General features: G+C 41.6%; 1 long non-coding RNA gene across 4 annotated transcripts in view; it reads right to left on the reverse strand.

The window, feature by feature from the left end:
- Positions 1 to 23,714, reverse strand: part of LOC129637299 (uncharacterized) — a 59,722-nt gene that overhangs the window by 30,478 nt on the left and 5,530 nt on the right. For 3 of the 4 annotated variants that reach the window (XR_008707421.1, XR_008707424.1, XR_008707422.1), the window contains exon 2: positions 8,837 to 8,971. This is a non-coding gene — a long non-coding RNA (uncharacterized LOC129637299). Of the gene's footprint in view, positions 1 to 2,998; positions 3,564 to 8,836; positions 8,972 to 23,714 lie in introns of those variants that run through there. The other variant, XR_008707423.1, reaches the window with a different exon arrangement.

The following is a 23,714-nucleotide window of genomic DNA, read 5'->3' on the forward strand; positions in this document are numbered from 1 at the left end:
GGGAAGGGATAGTTAGGGAGTTTGGGATGGACATATGCACATTGCTATATTTAAAATGGATAACCAACAAGGACCTGCTGTATAGCACTGGGAACTCTGCTCAAAGTTATGTGGCAGCCTGGATGAGCGGCGCGTTTGGGGGAGCGTGGATACATGTATATGCCTGGCTGAGTCCCTTGGCTGTCCACCTGAAACTGTCACAACATTGTTAACCGGCTATACTCCAATATAAAATAAAAAGTTGGAAAAAAAAAAGCTTGAATTGTGAAAGGATGAGGCTTAATGCTGGATGAATCCTTCACTGTGACAACAGCTGGATGGGCAGAGAGAGCTCCATGCTCGTCATGGGATTTTCAGTACTTGGAGTCCTCTAATCTTGTTTAATCAGATTTATTGATCATTAGTTTAAGATGGTTAAGTTTCAATAGGGGGTAAAATGCTTTATTCCATTTTTTTGAGGACTAAAACATTTCTTTGCTAGGCCATCAGATACTGGCATATCTGAGAGGCATGCCAAAGGGTATGGGATCTTCCCAGAAGCCCCCTCCTCATCCCCGTACCACCTGGCAGTTCTCAGGTAAATCAAACCTGAGAATGGCTCATTGATGTCTTTATGTAAAGAAATTCAGTAAAAGGGGATTTTAGGAGTATTCTAACATAACGTGTCTTACTATCTACAAAGTCATCTGAAGTGTCAATCTCTCTGTTTTTTTCCTAAATCAATGTGTTGTTTTTTTTTTTTCCTTATCAGGAAAAAAAACGAAAGCCTCTGTCACCCTTCTTTATTTCTACCAACATCGACTAAGCATCTGTTGTGTCTGTGACAGCACGGAGGTACGGACACTCCTGACCTCAAAACATCCACCTTCTAATAGAGACGGCCAAAAGAAATCAATCTATCAAAATAACACATGAAAAAGGATCAGGGCAAATAGTTGTTGAGCACCTGCTTTTCACCCTTAACTGTGTGATGAGCCATCGATACAAAACAAGGAAGATAAGGGTGTGTGTGTTGGTGGGGGGGAGTGGGGTGTGGTTCAGCAGAGTCCAACTCTTTGTAACACCATAGACTGTAGCCCACCAGGCTTGTCCATCCCTGGGATTTCCCAGGCAAGAATGTTGGAGTCAGTTACCATTTCTTTCTCCTGACTCAGGGATCAAACCTGCGTTTTCTACAATGATAGGCAGTTTCTTTCCCACTGAACCCCAGGGTAGCCAGCTTTGTGTTAATCTAAGATGAAGGTCTAAGACAGTAATAGTCATGAGTCTTAGATTCCTAACAGGCTTTTGATTTAATGGGTATATTAATACATAAAGCACCTGGACAGTAAGTACTCTTTCCTGGAACATGAAACATTTAGGACCAAAGAACTATGCACTTGTGCTTCAAATGGGGTAAAGCTGGATAGTTTATGGGAAGAAAAACACGTTAGCCCTCCTGCAGAAGATAGCATGCACCTTCAGCTGCAGAGGCTGGCTGACATTAATAAAGCAAGCATCACCAAGTTCCAAATAATTGGTTTTATATGGATCACATTTTTTTGACTATAATAGAATTAAGTTAGAAAAGTGTTACCAAGGATAACTAATATAGAAAGAAATTTTTAAAACTGCTTCTAGATAACCCATGATTCACAGAAACATATTGGATGTTTTCAAAATGTTTGGAACTGAATTATAATTAAAATATGGGATATCAAAAGGTGAAGGATGAAGTTAAAATGATATCCAGAGGGAAATATATGGCCTCATATTCTTACATGTAAGTATTCAAGCATATATACATATGGTACATATATATACATGCTGTGCTGTGCTTAGTCGCTCAATCGTGTTCGACTCTTGCAATCCCATGGACTGTAGCCCACCAGGCTCCTCCGTCCATGGGATTTCCCAGGCAAGAATACTGGAGTGGGTTGCCATGCCCTCCTCCAGGGGATCTTCCCAACCCAAGGATCAAAGCTATGTCTCTTGCCTCTCCTCCATTGCTAGGTGGATTATTTACCACTCAGGAGGCCCTCTGCCTTTATAAGTTAGGTATTATTCCCTTTTTTCAGATGAGAAAAATTGTGGCTCAGAGAAATCAAGCAGTAGTCCAAGAAGACCCAACTAGGAGCAGTCACAGCAGAGGGGAAACTCAGAGCTGACTCTTCCCAAACTGTGAGATTTCTCAATGACACTCAAGTGCTTTTTACACCATCCTGAAAACTAATTTGGGGGCTCATCTTCCAAACAAACATCATTTGGAGCAGGGCTCTTTTCAAAGCCCTTGAGCTAAGTAAGAATATTTTTTTCCCTCGTGTTTAAAAGATTGTAAAAAGAGCAAAACCACCAACAATAAGAGCAAACAAACAAACAAACAAAAAAGACTATGCAATAAACATATTTGTGGCCCTGTAAAACATGGAATATTTACTACCTGCTCTTTTATGGGAAAAGTTGGCCCCCTCCTTGACTTGGAGTATCTGAAGCAATCCATTCATCTATCGTGTTTTGTGTTTGCTTTTTTATTTTTTAAATAGCATGGCTCGTGTGCTTCATAAATAGCCACCGTCATCTATTATTCACCCACTGTTTCATGAGTAAATAAATGCGCTCTCACAGCATTCCTGGGGAAGGTGGCTTCACACACTGTTATAATTCCTGATGAGAAGACAAGCCGATCAGAGGTAAAGTGGATGAAGAGGGAAACCACGCTGTTTGTTTAAAGCACCATCGCAGGCTAATGGAATTTCTTTTCCCAAGTTATTGAAATCTGTGTGGGAGAGGGGCGGTTTGATGGGATCAGCACTTTCAGAGTCATCGACAGCAAGTAAATTGGAAAAATGCACCAAACCCTGGGTTTCAGCGGGCTATCGACTTATTATAGATTGAGTCGGGAAGAAAAATATTGCACACTATGCAGTTTGCACATCTCATCATCTCATTAAAGAGCTGGCAGTGGATAACACAGTGGGCCCTTTCCCTCCCCGGCTCCCGGCTGAGGGAATCAGGCATGCAATGGGTAATAATATACCATTTCATGGCACTTTGAAGGAACTGCCGTAATTCAGCATGAAAACCCGCTTTGATTCTTATTTACAAAAATAAAGCCTACCCATGCCTACAAGCACATGGCTTTCCCATCACTTGCCACTCCTGTCTCTGCCTTCTTTTGGATGACCCACGAAGAGCAGCTTCAGAGCCTCTCCCAGCCTGCCAGTCACCCGATTATTTAATTACAGTTTTCTAGCTTCAGCACTTCGCCCTTACCTGGGAATGTAAGTGAAATCTGTCAGAAATAAAGAAATAAATTACAAGCTAAATCAATAGGAAAGAACCGTGCAAATTGGTATAGCGGTGGATATATGTTTATCCAGAGGCTTTCAAAGGCATTTAGACCTTCAAGGAAAAGAAAAAAAAAAAAAAAAAGACAAAAACAGGGTAAGTTGGAGAGGCGGGTGGAAACAGGAGAGATGGTTTGTCTGCAGACAGCCCCTGCCTGTATCTGTCTGGGCTTCCTGCGGATCCCCTGAGGTCAGCCTTCATGTTCCTCTCCAACGAAGGCACCAAGATGCGGTTTCCTAAGTAGAAAATTTAAAAGTAATTTTTCACCTTGAGAGAGAGGTTGCCTTCTGTTTAATGCTTACTCAGGCAAGACAGCAAATCTAAAAAACAAACAAACTGGAGGCACTTCTGCCAAAACTCCACTCAGACAGAAGAAAAAAGATGGAGAGAGTGCCTCTGCTTCTCCGCGGCAGCTGGAAGGAGGGCGGGGTGAAGTTTGGAATGCCACGCCTCTTTTTCTAGGCTTTTCTGAGATTTAGAGCAGCCTCTTCTAATGTCCTTAAGGCATTTTCACTCTCATTTTTATAGACTAAGCAGAATTGAAATATTGAGGGTATGTCTTTGTAAGGATTCTGTACTCAATTACAACGTGTGAGGTTTCCACCCGCACTATGGTGCGTCTGTCAGACTCTGCAACCCCATGGACTGTAGCCCACCAGGCTCCTCTGTCCATGGGATTCTCCAGGCAAGAATACTGGAGGGGGTTGCCATGCCTTCCTCCAGGGGATCTTTCCGACCCAGGGATCAAACCTGCATCTCTTGCGGCTCCTGCCCTGGCAGGCAGATTCTTTACTGCTGAACCATCCGGGAAGCCCTTCCCCCACCACAGTACCAGGCGATTCTTCAACAGCAGTTGGACGTCCTACAATTTAACTCAACTCTGACTCTGTCTACCCAGCGATTGCATTGGATGACAAAGTCTTAAAAGACTGCACCCCTCCCAGGCCCATCCCAAGTCTCGGTTGTCACTTGGGCTTCTGACCCACAGATGGGAGATTCCAATTGTCCCCTCCTTGTTGTCGTTGTTGCTGTTCAGTCATGAAGTCGTGTCTGACTCTTTGTGACCCCATGGACTGCAGCACACCAGGCTTCCCCTATTTTCCACTATCTTCCGGAGTTTGCTCAATTAATGTCCACTGTATTGGTGATACTATCTAAGGCTGACAACAACAACTGTCCCCAGCTTAGGTTTCGTTACTTTGCTAGCTCAGCTCACAACATGCAGAGAAACATTTTACTTACTGGATTCCTGGTTTATTACAAAAGGTTATAACTCAGGAAAGTCCAGATGGCAGAGTTGCAGAGGGCGAGATATAAAGAAAAGTTAACACTCTGCCCCAGTCTCCACATATTCGCCAACCTGGCAGCTCCCCAAACCCTGTCCTGATTTTTTTTATAGAGACTTCATTCCATTGATATAATAGTCATCAGCCATTGGTGATCAATGCAACCTCTAGTCCCCTCCTCCTTGGAGGTCAATCGAGTGGGACTGAAATGTCCAACCCTCTAATCACATTGTTGGTTTCCCTGGCAACCAGCCCCCATCCTTAGGGGTGTGTGTGTATGTGTGTGTGTGTGCTCGTATGCATACACTCAGTCATGTCTGACCCTTTTTGACTCCATGGTCCCTCTGTCCAAGGGATTTCCCAGGCAAGAATACTGACTGGAGTGGGTTGCCATTCCCTTCTCCAGGGGATCTTCCCAAGCCAGGGATCAAAACCACGTCTCCTGTATCTCCTGCATTGCCAAGCGGGTTCTTTAACAGCTGAGCCACCAGGGAAGCCCCGGCTATCTCTTCAATAACATAAACTCAGATGTGGTTGAAAGGGGTTTGTCATGAACTCTTATCACTCAGGAAATTCCAAGGGTTTTTGGAGGTCTGTGCCAGGGACAAAGATCAAATATATATCCCTAGTAATAATGATAATATAATTATTTTATAATATACATGTATATCAAAACATCATATTGTATATCTTAATATAAATTTATAAAAATGATAAAACATAAATATATTTCGATATTAGAAGTAGAAGCCTATTCTAAAGCGGATTCCCCCCCCCAAATTAAATTGCTGGAAGTATGAAGTAAAATCTTTTTATCCTCTTATCAACACACAGAAATCCCTTGCATTCCTATACACTAATAATGAGAAAACAGAAAGAGAAATTAAGGAAACAATTCCATTCACCATTGCAATGGAAAGAATAAAATACTTAGGAATATATCTACCTAAAGAATCTAAAGACCTATATATAGAAAACTATAAAACACTGGTGAAAGAAATCAAAGAGGACACTAACAGATGGAGAAATATACCATGTTCATGGATTGGAAGAATCAATGTAGTGAAAATGAGTATACTACCCAAAGCAATCTATAGATTCAATGCAATCCCTATCAAGCTACCAACAGCATTCTTCACAGAGCTAGAACAAATAATTTCACAATTTGTATGGAAAAACAAAAAACCTCGAATAGCCAAAGCGATCTTGAGAAAGAAGAATGGAACTGGAGGAATCAACCTACCTGACTTCAGGCTCTACTACAAAGCCACAGTCATCAAGACAGTATGGTACTGGCACAAAGACAGAAATATAGATCAATGGAACAAAATAGAAAGCCCAGAGATAAATCCACGCACATATGGACACCTTATCTTCGACAAAGGAGGCAAGAATATACAATGGATTAAAGACAATCTCTTTAACAAGTGGTGCTGGGAACTCTGGTCAACCACTTGTAAAAGAATGAAACTAGAACACTTTCTAACACCATACACAAAAATAAACTCAAAATGGATTAAAGATCTAAACGTAAGACCAGAAACTATAAAACTCCTAGAGGACAACATAGGCAAAACACTCTCTGACATACATCACAGCAGGATCCTCTATGACCCACCTCCCAGAATATTGGAAATAAAAGCAAAAATAAACAAATGGGACCTAATTAACCTTAAAAGCTTCTGCACATCAAAGGAAACTATTGGCAAGGTGAAAAGACAGCCTTCAGAATGGGAGAAGATAATAGCAAATGAAGCAACTGACAAACAACTAATCTCGAGAATATACAAGCAACTCCTACAGCTCAACTCCAGAAAAATAAATGACCCAATCAAAAAATGGGCCAAAGAACTAAATAGACATTTCTCCAAGGAAGACATAAAGATGGCTAACAAACACATGAAAAGATGCTCAACATCACTCATTATCAGAGAAATGCAAATCAAAACCACTATGAGGTACCATTTCACACCAGTCAGAATGGCTGCAATCCAAAAGTCTACAAGTAATAAATGCTGGAGAGGGTGTGGAGAAAAGGGAACCCTCTTCCACTGTTGGTGGGAATGCAAACTAGTGCAGCCACTATGGAGAACAGTGTGGAGATTCCTTAAAAAACTGGAAATAGACATGCCTTATGATCCAGCAATCCCACTGCTGGGCATACACACTGAGAAAACCAGAAGGGAAAGAGACACGAGTACCCCAATGTTCATCGCAGCACTGTTTATAATAGCCAGGACATGGAAGCAACCTAGATGTCCATCAGCAGATGAATGGATAAGAAAGCTGTGGTACATATACACAATGGAGTATTATTCAGCCATTAAAAAGAATACATTTGAATCAGTTCTAATGAGGTGGAAGAAACTGGAGCCTATTATACAGAGTGAAGTAAGCCAGAAAGAAAAACACCAATACAGTATACTAACGCATATATATGGAATTTAGAAAGATGGTAACAATAACCCTGTGTACGAGACAGCAAAAGAGACACAGATGTATAGAACAGTCTTATGGACTCTGTGGGAGAGGGAGAGGGTGGGAAGATTTGGGAGAATGGCATTGAAACATGTAAATATCATGTATGAAATGAGTTGCCAGTCCAGGTTCGATGCACGATACTGGATGCTTGGGGCTGGTGCACTGGGACGACCCAGAGGGATGGAATGGGGAGGGAGGAGGGAGGAGGGTTCAGGATGGGGAACACATGTGTACCTGTGGCGGATTCATTTTGATATTTGGCAAATCTAATACAGTTATGTAAAGTTTAAAAATAAAATAAAATTAAAAAAAAAAAAAAAAAAAAAAAAAAAGAAAGAGATAAGTAACTCCAAAAAAAAAAAAAAAAAAAGAAAAAAAGAAGAGGAAAAAGAAGTGATTTGTGCTGAAAACAAATGCCTGAGATCTACATAAGGATCCCTTTGCTTCACATGAGGCAACATAGGGACATTATGAAAGACTGTTCAAAGAACAAGAAAATTGTAAGCAGAACAATTACCAGAGATCAGACAGTATTGGGAGATGGTCAAGTTTTAATCAGAAAAAATGGAGGATCCTTGGTGATTATCTGAGGCATTCCATGAAGGTGCAGAAAGACCATGATTTAGGAATAAAGCTGAGTTAAACTAAGGTTTTCCAATACTTGCCCCAGAAAAGTTGGACCACAAAATAAGTCTCAACAAATTTAAAGGGATTTGAATCTATAGATTCAGCCCCATGGGTTTTTTTTTTTTTTCCCCATAGAAATTGACAAGTTGATTCTAAAATATATGTGGAAATTCAAAGAAACTAGAATAACCTAAATGATTTAGAAAATGAAGATCAGAGTAAGGTACAATAATCAAGGAATTGAATAGAAATAAAAATAGAATGGAAACTGGTATGAAGATGACTATATAGGTCAATGGAACCCAATAGAGCATCCATAAATATAGTGCATATCAATTGATTTTCAACCATTGTGCTGAAGTAATTCAGTGTGAGAATGGATAATATTTTCAATAAATGTTACTGGAACAACTGGATATTTATATGAAAAGAGACCAACTTCACACTGTATAGAAATTAACTAAAAGTAGATCATACATCAGAAGCTAAAAGCTAGCATTTTGAACTTTCTAGAAGATAGGATTATTTTTTATGGTATTGGGGTAGACAAGATTTCTTAGAACTCAAAAGCTGCACCTTAAGTGAAAAACAATGAGAAATTGGGCTTTATCAAAATTCAAATCTTGTTGCTCTTTAATAGATACTTAAGAGAATGAATGAAGGGCTTCCCAGGTGGTGGCTCAGTGGTAAAGAGCCCACCTGTCAATGCAGGAGACACAAGAGATGCAGATTTGGTCCCTGAGTCAGGAAGCTCTCCTGGGGAGGAAATGGCAACCCTCTCCAGTATTTTTGCCTGGAAAATCCCATGGACAGAGGAACCTGGCGGGCTACAGTCCATGGGGTCACAAAAAGTCAGACACAACTGAGTGACTAAATGCACAAGAGAATGAAAAGGCAAGTTACAAAATAAAGGAATAAATGTGAAATGTATTTGAAATATATACTTTTAAGTTCTTTTTACAATGAGTGGTGTTGGTTTCATAAGTTGGAATAACAACAGAATTAGTTTCATAAACATGTCTGGGTCATAGCATCTCATGGTTGGTATCTTACATTCCCTTCCTGGTTATACCCAGTTTAGGATTTGGATGACAGCAGTCACTGATGAAACTTACCAATGTTAAAAGCCCCTCCTATTTCTGTTGTTTCCAGTGCTGATTACTTCTTCAGCTCCATAATAGATGATTTCCAGTATCACCGTCCCAGAATACAGGCTTTCATTGTAGTGTTCACTGGGGTCACCTGGAGGACTTGAGAAAACACAAATTGTTTTTCACTTCTGGTTCATTTCATACTTTTTGTATCCTAAGAAATCTTGTCTACCCCAAGACCATCAGCTAGTGCACTGCAAGGAAAGTCAAGGTGTAGAAGATTCACAGCTGAAATACATCAAAAGAAAAAAAAAAAATAGGTACGGTAAGTCCCCTACATATGAACCAGTTTCATTCTGAGAAAGCATGTTCAAATTGTTCATAACAACAAAGTTAGCTTGGTATCCAACTAACACAAGGGGCTATATGGTACTATTTTGGGATAGATTTATGACACTTTTCAGACAAAATAATACATAAAAAGCAAACACAAAAAATAAAACATTTTTAATCTTACAGTATAGTACCTTAAAAAGTACAGTAATTCAGTCCAACAGCTGGCATCCGGGGGCTGGCATGGACTGAATAGGCAAGAAGAATTACTGACTGGAGGAGGGAGGGGTGGTGGGAGATGGTACAGCTGAAGGATCGTCAGCAATAGGAGACGGAGGACAAGCTGCAGTCTCACTCATACCTGATGCTGATGGAACACGCTTTCGAATCGTTTCAAAGTTTGCAACGTGACGGTTCGAATGGAGGAGATTTACTGTATCAAGTTCCTATTGTGTTTCAAGTCATGAGGTAGGACTTTGCATAAGTATGCTTCACTTAGTCCAGAAATACAGTTTTAATTCAAGAAGTTTTATATCCCTATCATTATCTTCAACAATTGTAAGAAAAATATAAGCACACATACCTATATGGCATTTTGCTTGACAAAGGAGACTTAATTCACAATCTGTGGGAACTACATAAGCAATTTACCATAATTGAGTAAACAATTGGCTTTTTTTTTTTTAGGGATGTTCTAAGCTCATTATCTTTTTAGTATTTATTATTCTCATTATACAGGAGTCACTTCATCAATAGCACTTTAGGCTAAGTTTAAACACTGAAATAGTAAATAGAACTCCATTATCTCCTGTTTTTCCATCTTGAGTTCTCCCACACCCAACACACCCTTGGCACTGACTTACAACAACAATAGATAATATGCATTCAGTGCCTGCTATGCCCAAAGCCTGTTCTAAACATTTCACATATATTGATTCATTTAATCTTTATAACCACATTACAGGGGAGGGACAATTAGACCATCATTAGCTCCATTTTCCATTTTGTTGCTTGACTTCTAGTTCAGTTTCATGAGCCTGCACCTCATCTAATTGCCTTGTCTTGCAGTCAATATGTTGACCTTTCAACCCATTCTCTTCCCATTTTACCATTTCACCCACTGAAAACAGCCATGGTGGGATAATTTAAAGAGTTGGGAATTCATATTTAGTGGGAAATATGTGGCTTAGATGGGCTTCCCAAGAGGCACTAATGGTAAAGAACCCTCCTGCCAATGCAGGGGACATAAGAGACTCAGCTTCAAATCCCTGGGTTGGGAAGATCCCCTGGAAGAGGAAATGGCAACCCACTCCAGTATTCATGCCTGGAGAATGCCATGGATGGAGGAACCTGGCAGGCTACAGTCTATAGGGTCGCAAAGAGTCGGGCATGACTGAAGCCACTTAGACACACGCACATGTGGCTTAGAGGAGAAATTTTCAAGAGTAATTTTTAAAAGCATAATACTCCATCTCTGAGTCCCTTGAAATAGAGAAGGTTGAAGACCGAGTTCCCTAACTTGTATAGGATGGGGAGTTGGATATGATTTTTATTTAAACATTAAAGGACAGAAGGACGAGACCCCACATCAATGGGGGAGTTGGGGGGGCTCTGATGCTCCTGTCACCAGTATCAGCGAAGGTATCGGATATCTAGATTTCTAACTGGTTTCCTGATTTCAGAAATGCTGCTGCCCTAGGCTTCAGAACTCCACAGTTAGGGTTAAAATCAACTTCAATTAAATTTTTCACGTAATTTTTCCAGCTTTATTGAGGGATGTCTGACGAATAAAAATTGCACTTAGGTAAAGTATACAACATGATGACATGATGTAAGTATGCATCATCAAATGACTGCCACAGTCAGGCGAACTAAGCTGGCCATCACCTCACAAAGTTACTGTTCTGCGTGTGTGTGTTGGGGAGTGGGAGGGAGAATGTTTCAGATCTACTCCCTTTTCAAATTTCAAGTATCCAATATATCATTATTAAATGTGGGCACCGTGCAGTACCTTAGGTCTCCCGAACTTATTCATCTTATAACTGAGAGGGTGCATCCTTTGACCTTTACCCCCACATTTCCTCCAGCCCCCGATGCCTGTCAACCATCATTCTACTACCAATCAATTTCAATTTTTTTTGCAACTTTCTTGACCAGAGTGGTTTTTCTCTTGGGAAAGTATAAGGTATAACTTTAGGTTAAAATCCCCATCTTTTCTTACGTATATGAATTGGCCTTGTCCCCACATAAGGAAGGGCTTCCCTAGTGGTTCAGATGGTAAAGAATCTGTCTGCAATGCAGGAGACCTGAGTTCAATCCCTGGACCAGGATTGCTGGAGAAGGGAATGGCTGCCCACTCTGGTATTCTTGTCTGGAGAATTCCATGGACGGAGAACCCTAGCAGACTACAGTTAATGGGGTCACAAAGAGTTGGACATGACTGAGTGACTGACACACACACTACTCATGGAGAGGGAGAGAAGTGTAGATTAGATTCAGATACAAAGACAGACATAGATATATTGACATATTGATATAGAGCATTTGTCAGAAGAAAATGCAAGGAGATTATGGGTGCATATAAAGAGGACACCGCTCTGTGGCTGAGGACTTACAGAATGAATTTCTTCCAGGGAGAACACGGGAAATGGGTCTCGAAGCATGAGTATAAATCAGAAGAGGACAAAGGAACACGAGGCAGGGAGAACCCCATGGACACAAAGCTCATAAACAGGAAGCTGTAGAGCATGTTTGGGGACCAGAAATTTCATTAGCCTGCTTAGAGGGTAAAATTGGCATCAAGAGGCTGAAGAGGGGGTGAGAGCCAGTTCTTGAAAAGCTTGATGCCCCATCAACCTGAATCCTCACCTACAGGATGGGATGAGGGCACTGTTTTCTGAGCAAGCCCCTTCCTGACCATCTCTGGGGAGGTGTCTTGAACATTGCAGGCCTGTTTGTATGCAGCTGGTATTTGAAAAGCTTTTCCTTCATGTTTCTTGATAAAGAAGGTTTTGCAACATCACTCACTACATTAAAATGCTTTCCTAGCTTCAGGGGACTGAAAGCATTTTTATTATGTTCTGACATTATTTATCCTTCCTGTACACAAGAGTGAGAAGCAGAAATCCAAAGAGAAAAATCCTTCTAACGTCTAACACACCGCCATGGTCCATTTGTCTGCTCCTGCAGAGGGAGAGAGATGACAAAAAATGTGGGAGAGGGCAGGCGCCTGCCCCCCTCCCCTTCCCAGGATACATGGACAGGTGGGGGCCAGCTCTCAGGATATCCACCACTCAAAATTGAGCCTTCATTCTCACTCATGTCCCCAAACTTCCTTTCAACAGGACACTTTGCAGACCCGCTTTCCTCTGAGAAGCTCCATCCATCTGGTCACACTGTCTGCAAGCTCATCCAAGGATGGTCTTTAATCAGAAAGAAAATCATCTCACTGGGGTAGCAATTAAATCATGTCAGCAGACACAAATTCATATGCAGGAAATGTATTAATTCTTGGTATTGAACAACAGGTATGAATTTTTATCAAACATCCCCAAATGGCCTGATGAGACAAACTGAGCCCGAATCAATTTAAGGTAACACGAGTTAAATCAGTGTTTTTCTGACAGCTGGGGAGTTGCTCCTATATATTTTCAGAAGGGTTGTATGTGCCTTGCAGAGGAGATTTTTAACATCACTTGGGTGGAGGAGACTGTGGTGGCTTATTCATCGTTGTTCATCTATACTAGAATCTGCTGGGGTGGTCTTTACTGTGACTGAAGCCAGCTGTATACATCTCCTACTTGTGCCTGCAGTATGCACCTACCCCAAGCTCCAGATGAATGAGTGGTGTATATTGGGTTGGCCAAAAAGTTCGTTCGGATTTTTCTCTATGAACAAATTTATTGGCCAAGTGAATATTTTCCATCTGGTCCCCTAGTTTCAGGCCACTTTGTGTCTTGTCTGTCCCAAATTCAAAATAAGACAGACGTGCCTTGACTCTGCACCTCACTAACTGACTTATTTCTTCTCTTTGACCCCCATTTCCTCTATAGGAAATTATAGATAATAATTAACAGTGCTTTAGTGAGGGTTCACTGAAATAATATATCTACCATGCTTCATTTGGGATGGACATGCTCTATTTAAATTAGATAACCAACAAGGACCTACTGTGTAGCACAGGGAACTCTGCTCGATGTGGCAGCCTGGATGGGAGGGGCGTTTGGGGGGAGAATGGATACATGTATATATATGGCTGGGTCTCTCTGCTGTTCACCTGAACCTATCAGAACATTGTAAATCCGTTGTACCCCCATACGAAATAAAAAGTTTAAAAAAACTGTTTCGAGACAGCAAAAGAGACACTGATGTATAGAACAGTCTTATGGACTCTGAGAGAGAGGGAGAGGGTGGGAAGATTTGGGAGAATGGCATTGAAACATGTAAAATATCACGTATGAAACGAGTTGCCAGTCCAGGTTCGATGCACGATACCGGATGCTTGGGGCTGGTGCACTGGGACGACCCAGAGGGATGGAATGGGGAGGGAGGAGGGAGGAGGGTTCAGGATGGGGAACACATGTATACCTGTGGCGGATTCATTTTGATATTTGGCAAAACTAATACAATTATGTAAAGTTTAAAAATAAAATAAAATTAAAAAAAAAATAAAAAAATAAAAATAAAAAAACTGTTTCACACAGTCTCTGGCAGCCAGTTTAAGAGCTCCGTGCTAATACTTGTTATTATTTGCTACAATACAATGGGCTGAGTCTGACCCATATCAGTGATGTGTGACTCCTCTCTGTAATGTAATGGGGTGAGGATCTAGTGTGTTGTGTGACATTTTCCCAACACAGGTAGAAAAATAGTCTCCTTCTGAGAAAGGGCCTTCACCTGCAGAACGGCTTTAAAATATTGTGCCAGACACTGCCAGCAATTCTAACACAAGAAATCTGTGATGTCTAGAAAACCTTGGCAGGGCTATTTCTCTTGGGGCTCTCGAGGATTCGAACAGGTGCACAGTCTTGACCTTACACCGCGAAGGCATGATTTTTCTCCAGCCTGAAGCATGACGGCACACCTCATATAAGTGCTGGAGGCCATGGCCCCAGGAAATTGGAAGCTGGAAAATAAGCTTTCGAAAGGTGAAAATGTTTCATCTAGGTATTAGAGGAGGAGAAGAATATGTTTGCTAAGAGTAGGGCCTTCAACATCCTCGTGGATACGATTAGTGCATTCACAAAGGTGCCCTTGCACGCTGGTCTAATTGCATCCCAGTGGGAATGGAGATGAGGGTAGGAGAGCTCCATCATAAACATCTGTTGATTCTGAAAGGGGTTGGGGGGGGTGTAGGCGATGGTAGTTTTTCCCCTGAGTGTTTTTTTTTTTTTTTTCAACAATAAAAAGGCATATTCAGATGAAAACAAGGAAAAAAATAGAGAGACCTAAATAAGAAAATAATATTCCACCAAGCTAGCAAGAGGTGGTCACTGATAGCACCTTAGTGTTAGCACACACTCTGTCCCCTTCCATTTTTCTCTCTCTAAACAACATTATTGAGGCATACTTATACATCAAAACTATCCTCTATTTAAATTAAATTTGCACAGTTCACACTGTTCGTGGGGATGTAAACTGATACAGCCAGTATGGAGATCCTTTAACAAACTAGGAATACATCTACCATATGACCCAGCAATCTCATTACTGAGCATATACCCTGAGAAAACCACAGTTCTAAAAGACACATGTACCCTAATGTTCACAGCAGCACGATTTACAATAGCCAGGACATGGAAGCAACCTAGTGCCCATCAACTTGATGAATGGATAAAGATGTGGTACATATATACAATGGAATATCACTCAGCCATAAAAGGAATGAATTCAAGTCAGTTTTTAGTGAGGGAGATGAACCTAGAGCTGTTATACAGAGTGAAGCAAGTCAGAAAGAGAAAAGCAAATATTGTGTATTAATGCATATATATGGAATCTAGAAAAATGGTACTGACGAACCTATCTGTAGGGAATGAATGGAGACAAAGATGTAGAGAAGGGACTTGTGGACACAGTGGGGGAAGGAGACGGTGAAACAAATTGAGAAAGTAACATTGACATATATATACTACCACGTGTAAAATAGCTAGCTAGTGGGAAGCTGCTCTATAGCACAGAGGGCTCAGCTCAGTGCTCCGTGATGACCTGGAGGGGTGGGATGGAGGTGGAGGTGGGAGGGAGATTCAGGAGGGAGGGGATATATATACAATTATGACTGATTTGCCTTGCTGTATGGCAGCAACATACACAACATTGTAAAGCAATTTTCCTCCAACTAAAAAATAAAATTAAAGTGATAATTTTAAAATAAAAAATGAATAAAATAAATAGTTCAGTGCATTTTAGTAAATTTATTGCATTATATGACCATCACAATAACCCAGTTTCAGACCATTTTCATCACCTGATAAGATTCTTTATGCTTGTTTATAATTAATCTCCATTTTCTTCCCAACCTCAGGTAAGCACTGATTTCCTTCCTATCTCTGTAGATATTACTAAGTTTTATGAAGAGTTTCATACAAATGGAAACATACAACATGTGGGCTTTTGTGTCTGACTCCTCTCGCTTTGCCAAGTGTTACTAAGGCCCATCCATGTTACAGCAGGTATCATAGCCTTATCCCCTTTTTAAGGCTGAATAATAGTTCATTGTATGGAGACACGATTTTCTTTTTTTTTTTTTTTTTTTAAATTTTATTTTATTTTTAGACTTTACATAATTGTATTAGTTTTGCCAAATATCAAAATGAATCCGCCACAGGTATACATGTGTTCCCCATCCTGAACCCTCCTCCCTCCTCCCTCCCCATTCCATCCCTCTGGGTCGTCCCAGTGCACCAGCCCCAAGCATCCAGTATCGTGCATCGAACCTGGACTGGCAACTTGTTTCATACATGATATTTTACATGTTTCAATGCCATTCTCCCAAATCTTCCCACCCTCTCCCTCTCTCTCAGAGTCCATAAGACTGTTCAATACATCAGTGTCTCTTTTGCTGTCTCGTACACAGGTTTATCGATTTTCTTTCTCAATTCACCCACTGATGGACATTCAAACTGTTTCCAACTTGGAGTTATCACACATTATGCTCCTGAAGGAGGCCCTACACATGACACCACCCTTATGGCAGAAAGTGAAGAACTAAAGAGCCTCTTGATGAAAGTGAAAGAGGAGAGTGAAAAAGTTGGCTAAATCCTCAACGTCCAGAAAATTAAGATCATGGCATCTGGTCCTATCACTTCATGGCAAATAGATGGGGAAACAGTGGAAACAGTGGCTGACTTTATTTGGGGGCACTCCAAAATCACTGCAGATGGTGACTGCAGCCATGAAATTAAAAGATGCTTGCTCCTTGGAAGGAAAGTTATGACCAATCTAGACAGCATATTAAAAAGCAGAGACATTACTTTGTCAATAAAGGTCCATCTAGTCAAAGCTATGGTTTTTCCAGTGGTCATGTATGGATGTGAGAGTTGGACTATAAAAAAAGTTGAGTGCTGAAGAATTGATGCTTTTGAACTGTGGTGTTGGAGAAAACTCTTGAGAGTCCCTTGGACTGCAAGGAGATCCAACCAGTCCATCCTAAAGGAGATCAGTCCTGACTGTTCATTGGAAAGACTGATGTTGAAGCTGAAACTCCAATATTTTGGCCACCTCATGCGAAGAGTTCACTCATTTGAAAAGACCCTGATCCTGGGAAAGATTGCGGGCAGGAGGAGAAGGGGACAACAGAGGATGAGATGGTTGGATGGCATCACCGACTCAATGGACATGAGTTTGAGTAAACTCTGGGAGTTGGTGATGGATAGGGAGGCCTGCCGTGCTGTGGTTCATGGGATCGCAAAGAGTCAGACACGACTGAGCAACTGAACTGAACTGATGCTCCTAAAGAACATTTGTGTATCAGTTACATACTTTCATTTCTCTAGGCATGAAGCTGCTGAGTCACCTGATAAATTTATGGTGAAGTTTTTCTGAAATGGCCAAACCATTTTGCAAAGGAGCTGTATATCACTTTACATCCACACCAGCAACATATGAGTCCTCACGTCTCCACCTCCACAAACTCGTTTTGCTTGGCTTTAAATGTTCTCACGAGCATGAAATCTATTTGTAATTCCCTGTGACTTTACTTAATCCAGGGCTTCCTTGGTGGCTCAGATGGTAAACAGTCTGCCCACAATGTGGGAGACCTGGGTTCGATCCCTGGGTCAGGAAGATCCCCTGGAGACGGGAAAGGCTACCCACTCCAGTATTCTTGCCTGGAGCATCCCATGGACAGAAGAGCCTGACGGGTTACTGTCCATGGGGTCGCAAAGAGTTGGACACGACTGAGTGACTAACCATTTCACTTAGTCCAAAGAATCAGTAAGATGGAAGCTTCAGAAATCCTTATACATCTTATCACATAAGTAAACAAAGTCATGGTTTTCTGCTGATCAACAGAGTTTACTTCTTTTGGGCTCAGTTTTTCTCCCCTTCTCATCTGCATGAACATACTCATGTGTGTGAATACATATTGTATGTGTCATAGTTTAAATTATTCTGAATAAACCTGGCATGGCAAATTGCTGGCACAGGTGAGATGCCTTCCTTTCTTCTGCCCACACAGTCCTTGCTAATCATTACTGCCGGGTGTCCACAGGACCTCAGAATCTTTTCCAATGCAGAGTTCCAAGCAATTGGTGTTAGCAACCAATTGGTGGTGAGATGAAGGATGAAACTGATTTACCATGCTGAATATGTAAAGGTCTGCATATTGCCTTTTCATCAATTAAATTTATATCATCTGTATGTACTAAGCATTTTTTCCTAAAATAATTTTCACAGTCTGTGATAGTCTATCATATGAAGACATGATAATTTAACCATTCACCTATTTTGAATACATGGTTCTCCACTGATTTATTTCTATCATAAATGATACTAGAGTGAATATCCTATACATTTGTATATCCTAGAAGCAGAATATTGGGTTGAAAGAGTAAAAAGTTTTGGAGTCTCACAATGCATCGCTGGTCTTTTCAGAGGATATGTTTTATTTGGTCTTCATTTTTCTGATGGATAGAGGTTCAGGCTGGTGATGATGACTCAGACTTTTCCTGAGATACTAAACAGACTGTAGCATTTTCTTAAGTTTCTCTTAATCCCTGGTATTTATGTGAATGCCGCCCCCCCCTCCACTTGGAAGTTCTTGCTTGCTTTATCATGCAAAATCAACTGTTTTGTTTGTTTTCCCATTTAAAACAGGAAGAATATTATTCCTTCTTTGTTTCTTTGTCCTTTGATAAGTTCCTAGCTCTAGAAATAGCCTTCAAAATCTGGCCAAAGAGTTCAAAGCTCTTTGTTTTGGTTTTATTGTGGGTGCTCATAGGAAAACGTGGGGCTTTCCAGGGGGCGCAGAGGTAAAGAGTCTGCCTGCCAATACAGGAGACACAAGAGTTGTGAGTTCGATTCCCGGGTCAGGAAGATGCCCTGGAGAAGCGAATGGCTATCTACTCCAGTATTCTTGCCTGGAGAATTCCATAGACGGAGGAGACTGGTGGGCTACAGTTCCCAGGGTCACAAAGAGTCAGACATGACTGAGCATGCACGCACATAACATACAGGAAAATGTAGCCAAGGAACTAAGTACAGTGGATAAGCCACCTTCTTCCTCAGGGAAGAGGGATCAAGCTTGGTCCAGCATCCTGCCTCCTCAAGAGGATTTCAGCTTGGAAACAAGTCCAAAAGTTATGAGAAGCTGATGCACCCAATTGAGGGCATGACCGTCATGGGAAGGCCAGATGGCTTGCTCACATCTTGCTATATGTGCTGGTTTCCCTTCCAGTTTCCAGGAATTACGTCTCATTCAAAGTCACATCTCAATTGCTCTGGGTCCCTCCCATCACGGACTGTGTATGTCACACTCTCCCTGGAGTCTAAACAAGGTCATCACACATCATACCCAGAGGCAGTGTGATAGGCAATGTGTTTCCATCAGATGTTTTCCCCCTAAAATCCTTCTCTGCTGTTGCTGAGTCAAAGATCACACGTTCTCCACATCTCAGCTTTCCTTAAAAAAGAGTTCAGGCAGACTGACAGGGGAAATGTCAGTAACTACAGCATCACGCTCCACTCTTAGAGGCACTGTGATGGCAGGTTTACTTCAGTCATGATTTGGGGCTTATGTCGTCCACTGGTGCCTCCCCTGGTGGCTCGACGGTAAAGAATCTGCCTGCAATGCAGGAGACCCAGGTTCTATCCCTGAGTTGGAAAGATGCCCTGGAGTATGAAATGGAAACCCACTCCAGTATTCTTGCCTGGAGAATTCCATTGACAGAGGAGCCTGGTGGGCTACAGTCCATGGGATTGCAAAGAGTTGGACACGACTGAGCTACTAACACACACATGTACACATAGTCCATTGAGGTTATACCCAAAAGCAAGTGTCAAGAGGGTAGGGTGCTTTGCCGTTGGCTGCTGTACCCCCAGCACATGGCAGGTATTCTAGAAATGTTGAGTGAATGGGATAATGCATGTGATGGTTCATAGTAGCCTTAAGCCACACCACCAACACAACAACTTCCCTCCTGGGTAAACATCCAACAGAAATGAATACTGCTGCTGCTGCTGCTAAGTTGCTTCAGTCGTGTCTGACTCTGTGTGACCCCATAGACGGCAGCCCACCAGGCTTCCCCGTCCCTGGGATTCTCCAGGCAAGAACACTGGAGTGGGTTGCCATTTCCTTCTCCAATGCATGAAAGCAAAAAGTGAAAGTGAAGTCACTCAGTTGTGTCTGACTCTTAGCGACCCCATGGACTGCAGCCCACCAGGCTCCTCCGTCCATAGGATTTTCCAGGTAAGAGTACTGGAGTGGGGTGCCATTGCCTTCTCCGGAAATGAACACTAGTGTCCTCCAAAAGACATGTGCAAGAATGTTTATCACAGCATTATTTATAACATGAGACTATTAATAACTGTAATGTTCATCCTCAGTAGAAAGGGGTCCATACATTGGAATGCATTCAAAACATAGGCTGATACACAACAATAAGGACATAACTAAACACAATAAAAGGGACTTCCGTGGTGGTCCAGCAGCTAAGACTCTGCACTCCCAATATAGGGGCCTGGGTTCAATCCTGGTCAGGGAGTTAGACCCCACAAGTAGCAACTCCAAGTTCAAATGCCACAACTAAAGATCCTGCATGCCACAATGAAGATCAAAGATCCCGTGTGCTGCAACTCAGACCTGGTGCAACCAAATAAATAAACACACACACACAATAATAAGACACCATGAAGTAGGAAATGGCAACCCACTCCAGTGTTCTTGCCTGGAAAACTCCATGGACAAAGAGGGCTGCAGTCTAAGGTGTCACAAAGAGTCAGACATAACTGAGTGACTGAGCATGCCCGCACAGAGAGAATATTGAATAAAAGAAGTCAGATCCAAAACGTATATGTCGCATGATCCCAGGTATACAAAGTTCAAAGACAGGTAAACACAATACTCAGTGATAGAGAACAGAGAAATAACCTTAAGGAAATAGTGATGGGGATGAGGCTAGAATCAAGAACTGAAACGGTTTCACATATTGATTAGAGTGTCATTTCCATGAACACATCCATGCATCCATCTGTCCGAACTCTTCAAGCTATATGGTTAGATGAATATGGTTTGCTAGATGTAGGTTGCAACTCAGTTTTTTTTGTGTCCTTTTCTTTTTTTTTAATGTTGCATCACAGCTTTTCATGACCTGTCTTTTACCTCCCTCGATGCTCATATTTCTCTATGCATATTTTGCTACTTATTACTACTAACCAAAGGGTCCCTGAATATAATAAATATAATATAAAATAATATAATGAATATAACATGATAAATATAATATTGCTTCACTATCAAGATTTTGCAAGTTCTATTTCCTTCTCACTCCTTAAAGCCTGGAAAACTGCTCTATAATCTTCAGATACCATTTAGATGTCATTCCTCTCCAGGATAATTTGTTGGTCCCCTTTCCGCCAAGACTGCATTAACCAGGTGGGTTTCTCTGAGCCTTTGCAGCATCACGTATTTAACTCTTAACCCAAACGTAAATTGAAATTGCCTGAGTTCTAGCCCATCTCTCCTCCTGGATTCTGAAATCACTTCGGGCAGAGGGCCCACTCTGGTTCCCAGCTGAGTCCCAGCGTAGGATGTGTTGCCAGGCAGCTTGGAGGACCATAAGCGATGCTCCTAGGATTGAATTCTGCATCTCTCCTCTCAGAAGCTAAGATATAGCATCTGCAGTCCAGAATTTTCTCCTCCCCAGCGTGTTGGTATTTGTAGGGTTTCTGCTCAGGCCACACCAACACATTCTTTGCACAAGGCCTGTTGGAAAATTAGATCAGGTGGCTTCCCCTCTGTAACATATGACACTTTTCTAATTAGGGCAATGTTTAATTTACTGTCTCATGGCTTTTTGAATAAATATAAATTGTCATACTAAAGTGACAGGTGTAAAACCCAGGATGGCTGTGTTAGAGAGGTTAATCTACTGTTAATCAAATCAGTTCTGCCTGACTTTCTCCCGGGGAGTGAGAGATAATGGGCCTGTTTAACTGGAGATTAGCCAGCTTTTGGCTGCAAATCCCTCCGGGCTCACCTGAGCCTCTTTGTGTCTGTTCAGAATGAAGATATTCAAATGTACCCCTAATTAAGGTGGGGACCTTCTCTCTCCTCTGACATTCCATGAAGGCAGGACAGTTTCTGCTCGGCCTTTCCATTTACCAGAAGGGTTTTTTCCCCTCTAATTCCAGTTACTTCTGGAATATTACTAAAAGCTCCCCACCCCCCACCACTGTAAATTCTTGCCAGAGATGGAATTGGGTATCTCCAGTCTCCACTGACCTTGCTGCTCCCCACAGCGAAGATGGTGAACTTGGGGGGTGATGGAGAGCCGGCCTTGGCCTTGAGGTCACCATGGATGTGTCTATGGCCCAGGGAGAGAAGGGCTCCAGTGAGAAATTGCTGGCACAAGGAACTGGAGATTGGGACCCAGAAGCAGAATTGGTCTGGGGTCTAGGAGACCATGTCAAAAGGAGAGGGTGGGTGGTATGGAGAGAGTAACATGGAAGCATACTTTACTATACGTAAAATAGATAGCCAATGGGAATTTTCTGTGTGACTCAGGGAGCATAGACTGGGGCTCCCATCACAACTTCTTATATGTATGTATAAAACTGAATCATTTTGCTGTACACCTAAATGAACACATTGTAAACCAACTATGAAAGCGACAGTGGTAGTCGCTCAGCCGTATGCGACTCTTTGGGACCCCATGGACTGAAGCCTCTTCTTCCTTGTGACCAAAACAGAGGAAAAATAGAACTACCTTGAAGGGCACATACATGCTAAGTTGCTTCAGTCCTGTCCGACTCTGTGCGACCCCATGGACTGTAGCCTGCCAGACTTGTCTGTCCATGGAATTTTCCAGGCAAGAATATTGGAGTAGGCTGCCATTACCTTCTCTAGGATATCTTTCCAACCCAGTGATCGAGCCTAGGCCTCCTCATTGCAGGCAGATTCCTTACCACCTGAGCCAGTTCAATTTAAAAAAAAAAAAAAAAGGGAAAAAAAGATTTTGGAGAGATTGACAGTTTCATTATGTGAATCATGGAAGAGTAAACAGAATATGAATCATTACCATTAATTTGAACCAACATTAAAGGAAGGTGATATGATGGTGTGATTAAAACTGAGGGACACAGAATCAGAGTGCTAGGTTCAAAACCTACTTTATTATCCAAGGTATATGATGATGAGCAAGCTAGTTAACCACCATAAATCTCATTATTCTCATATGTAAAATGAGGTTGTTGTGATTAAGTGAGATAACATGCACAATGCACTTAAAACTGTAACTGACCATAAAGAAACTAAATAATCATCCATTATCATCATTATAATCCCCATCATTATCATGACCTCAGTGCTGTTAGCATCTTCACCATCAGCATCACCATCAATCAGCATCATCCCCATCACCACCATCACTCATCACCATCAGCATCACCATCAGCATCACTATCAGCATCACTATCAGCATCATCACCATCACGATCACCATTATCATCAGCATCACCATTAGCATCACCATCAGCATCACCATCAATCATCACCATCAGCATCATAACCATCAGTCATCAGCATCAGCATCACCACCATCAGCATCACCGCCATCAACATCACTATCAGCATCACCACCATCAGTATCACCATCAGTCATCATCATCAGCATCGTCCTTATTATCTGTATCACAGTCATCACAAATGTTACCGTCATCCCATCTCATGCCATCACCACATCATCAGTATTCATACCTGCAGAATAATGAGGACTGAAGACATTAAAATTGCACTGGCATTATTATCATCTCCACTTTATCTTGGCTTGCTCAAGACCACAATTATTCAACACTTTGGCTAGCATTGGAACCCAGTTCTTACACATACTAAGATCCAACAGTATTTCCAAAAAGT

Source organism: Bubalus kerabau, chromosome 23 (assembly GCF_029407905.1).
Source record: "Bubalus kerabau isolate K-KA32 ecotype Philippines breed swamp buffalo chromosome 23, PCC_UOA_SB_1v2, whole genome shotgun sequence".
Taxonomy (NCBI): domain Eukaryota; kingdom Metazoa; phylum Chordata; class Mammalia; order Artiodactyla; family Bovidae; genus Bubalus; species Bubalus kerabau.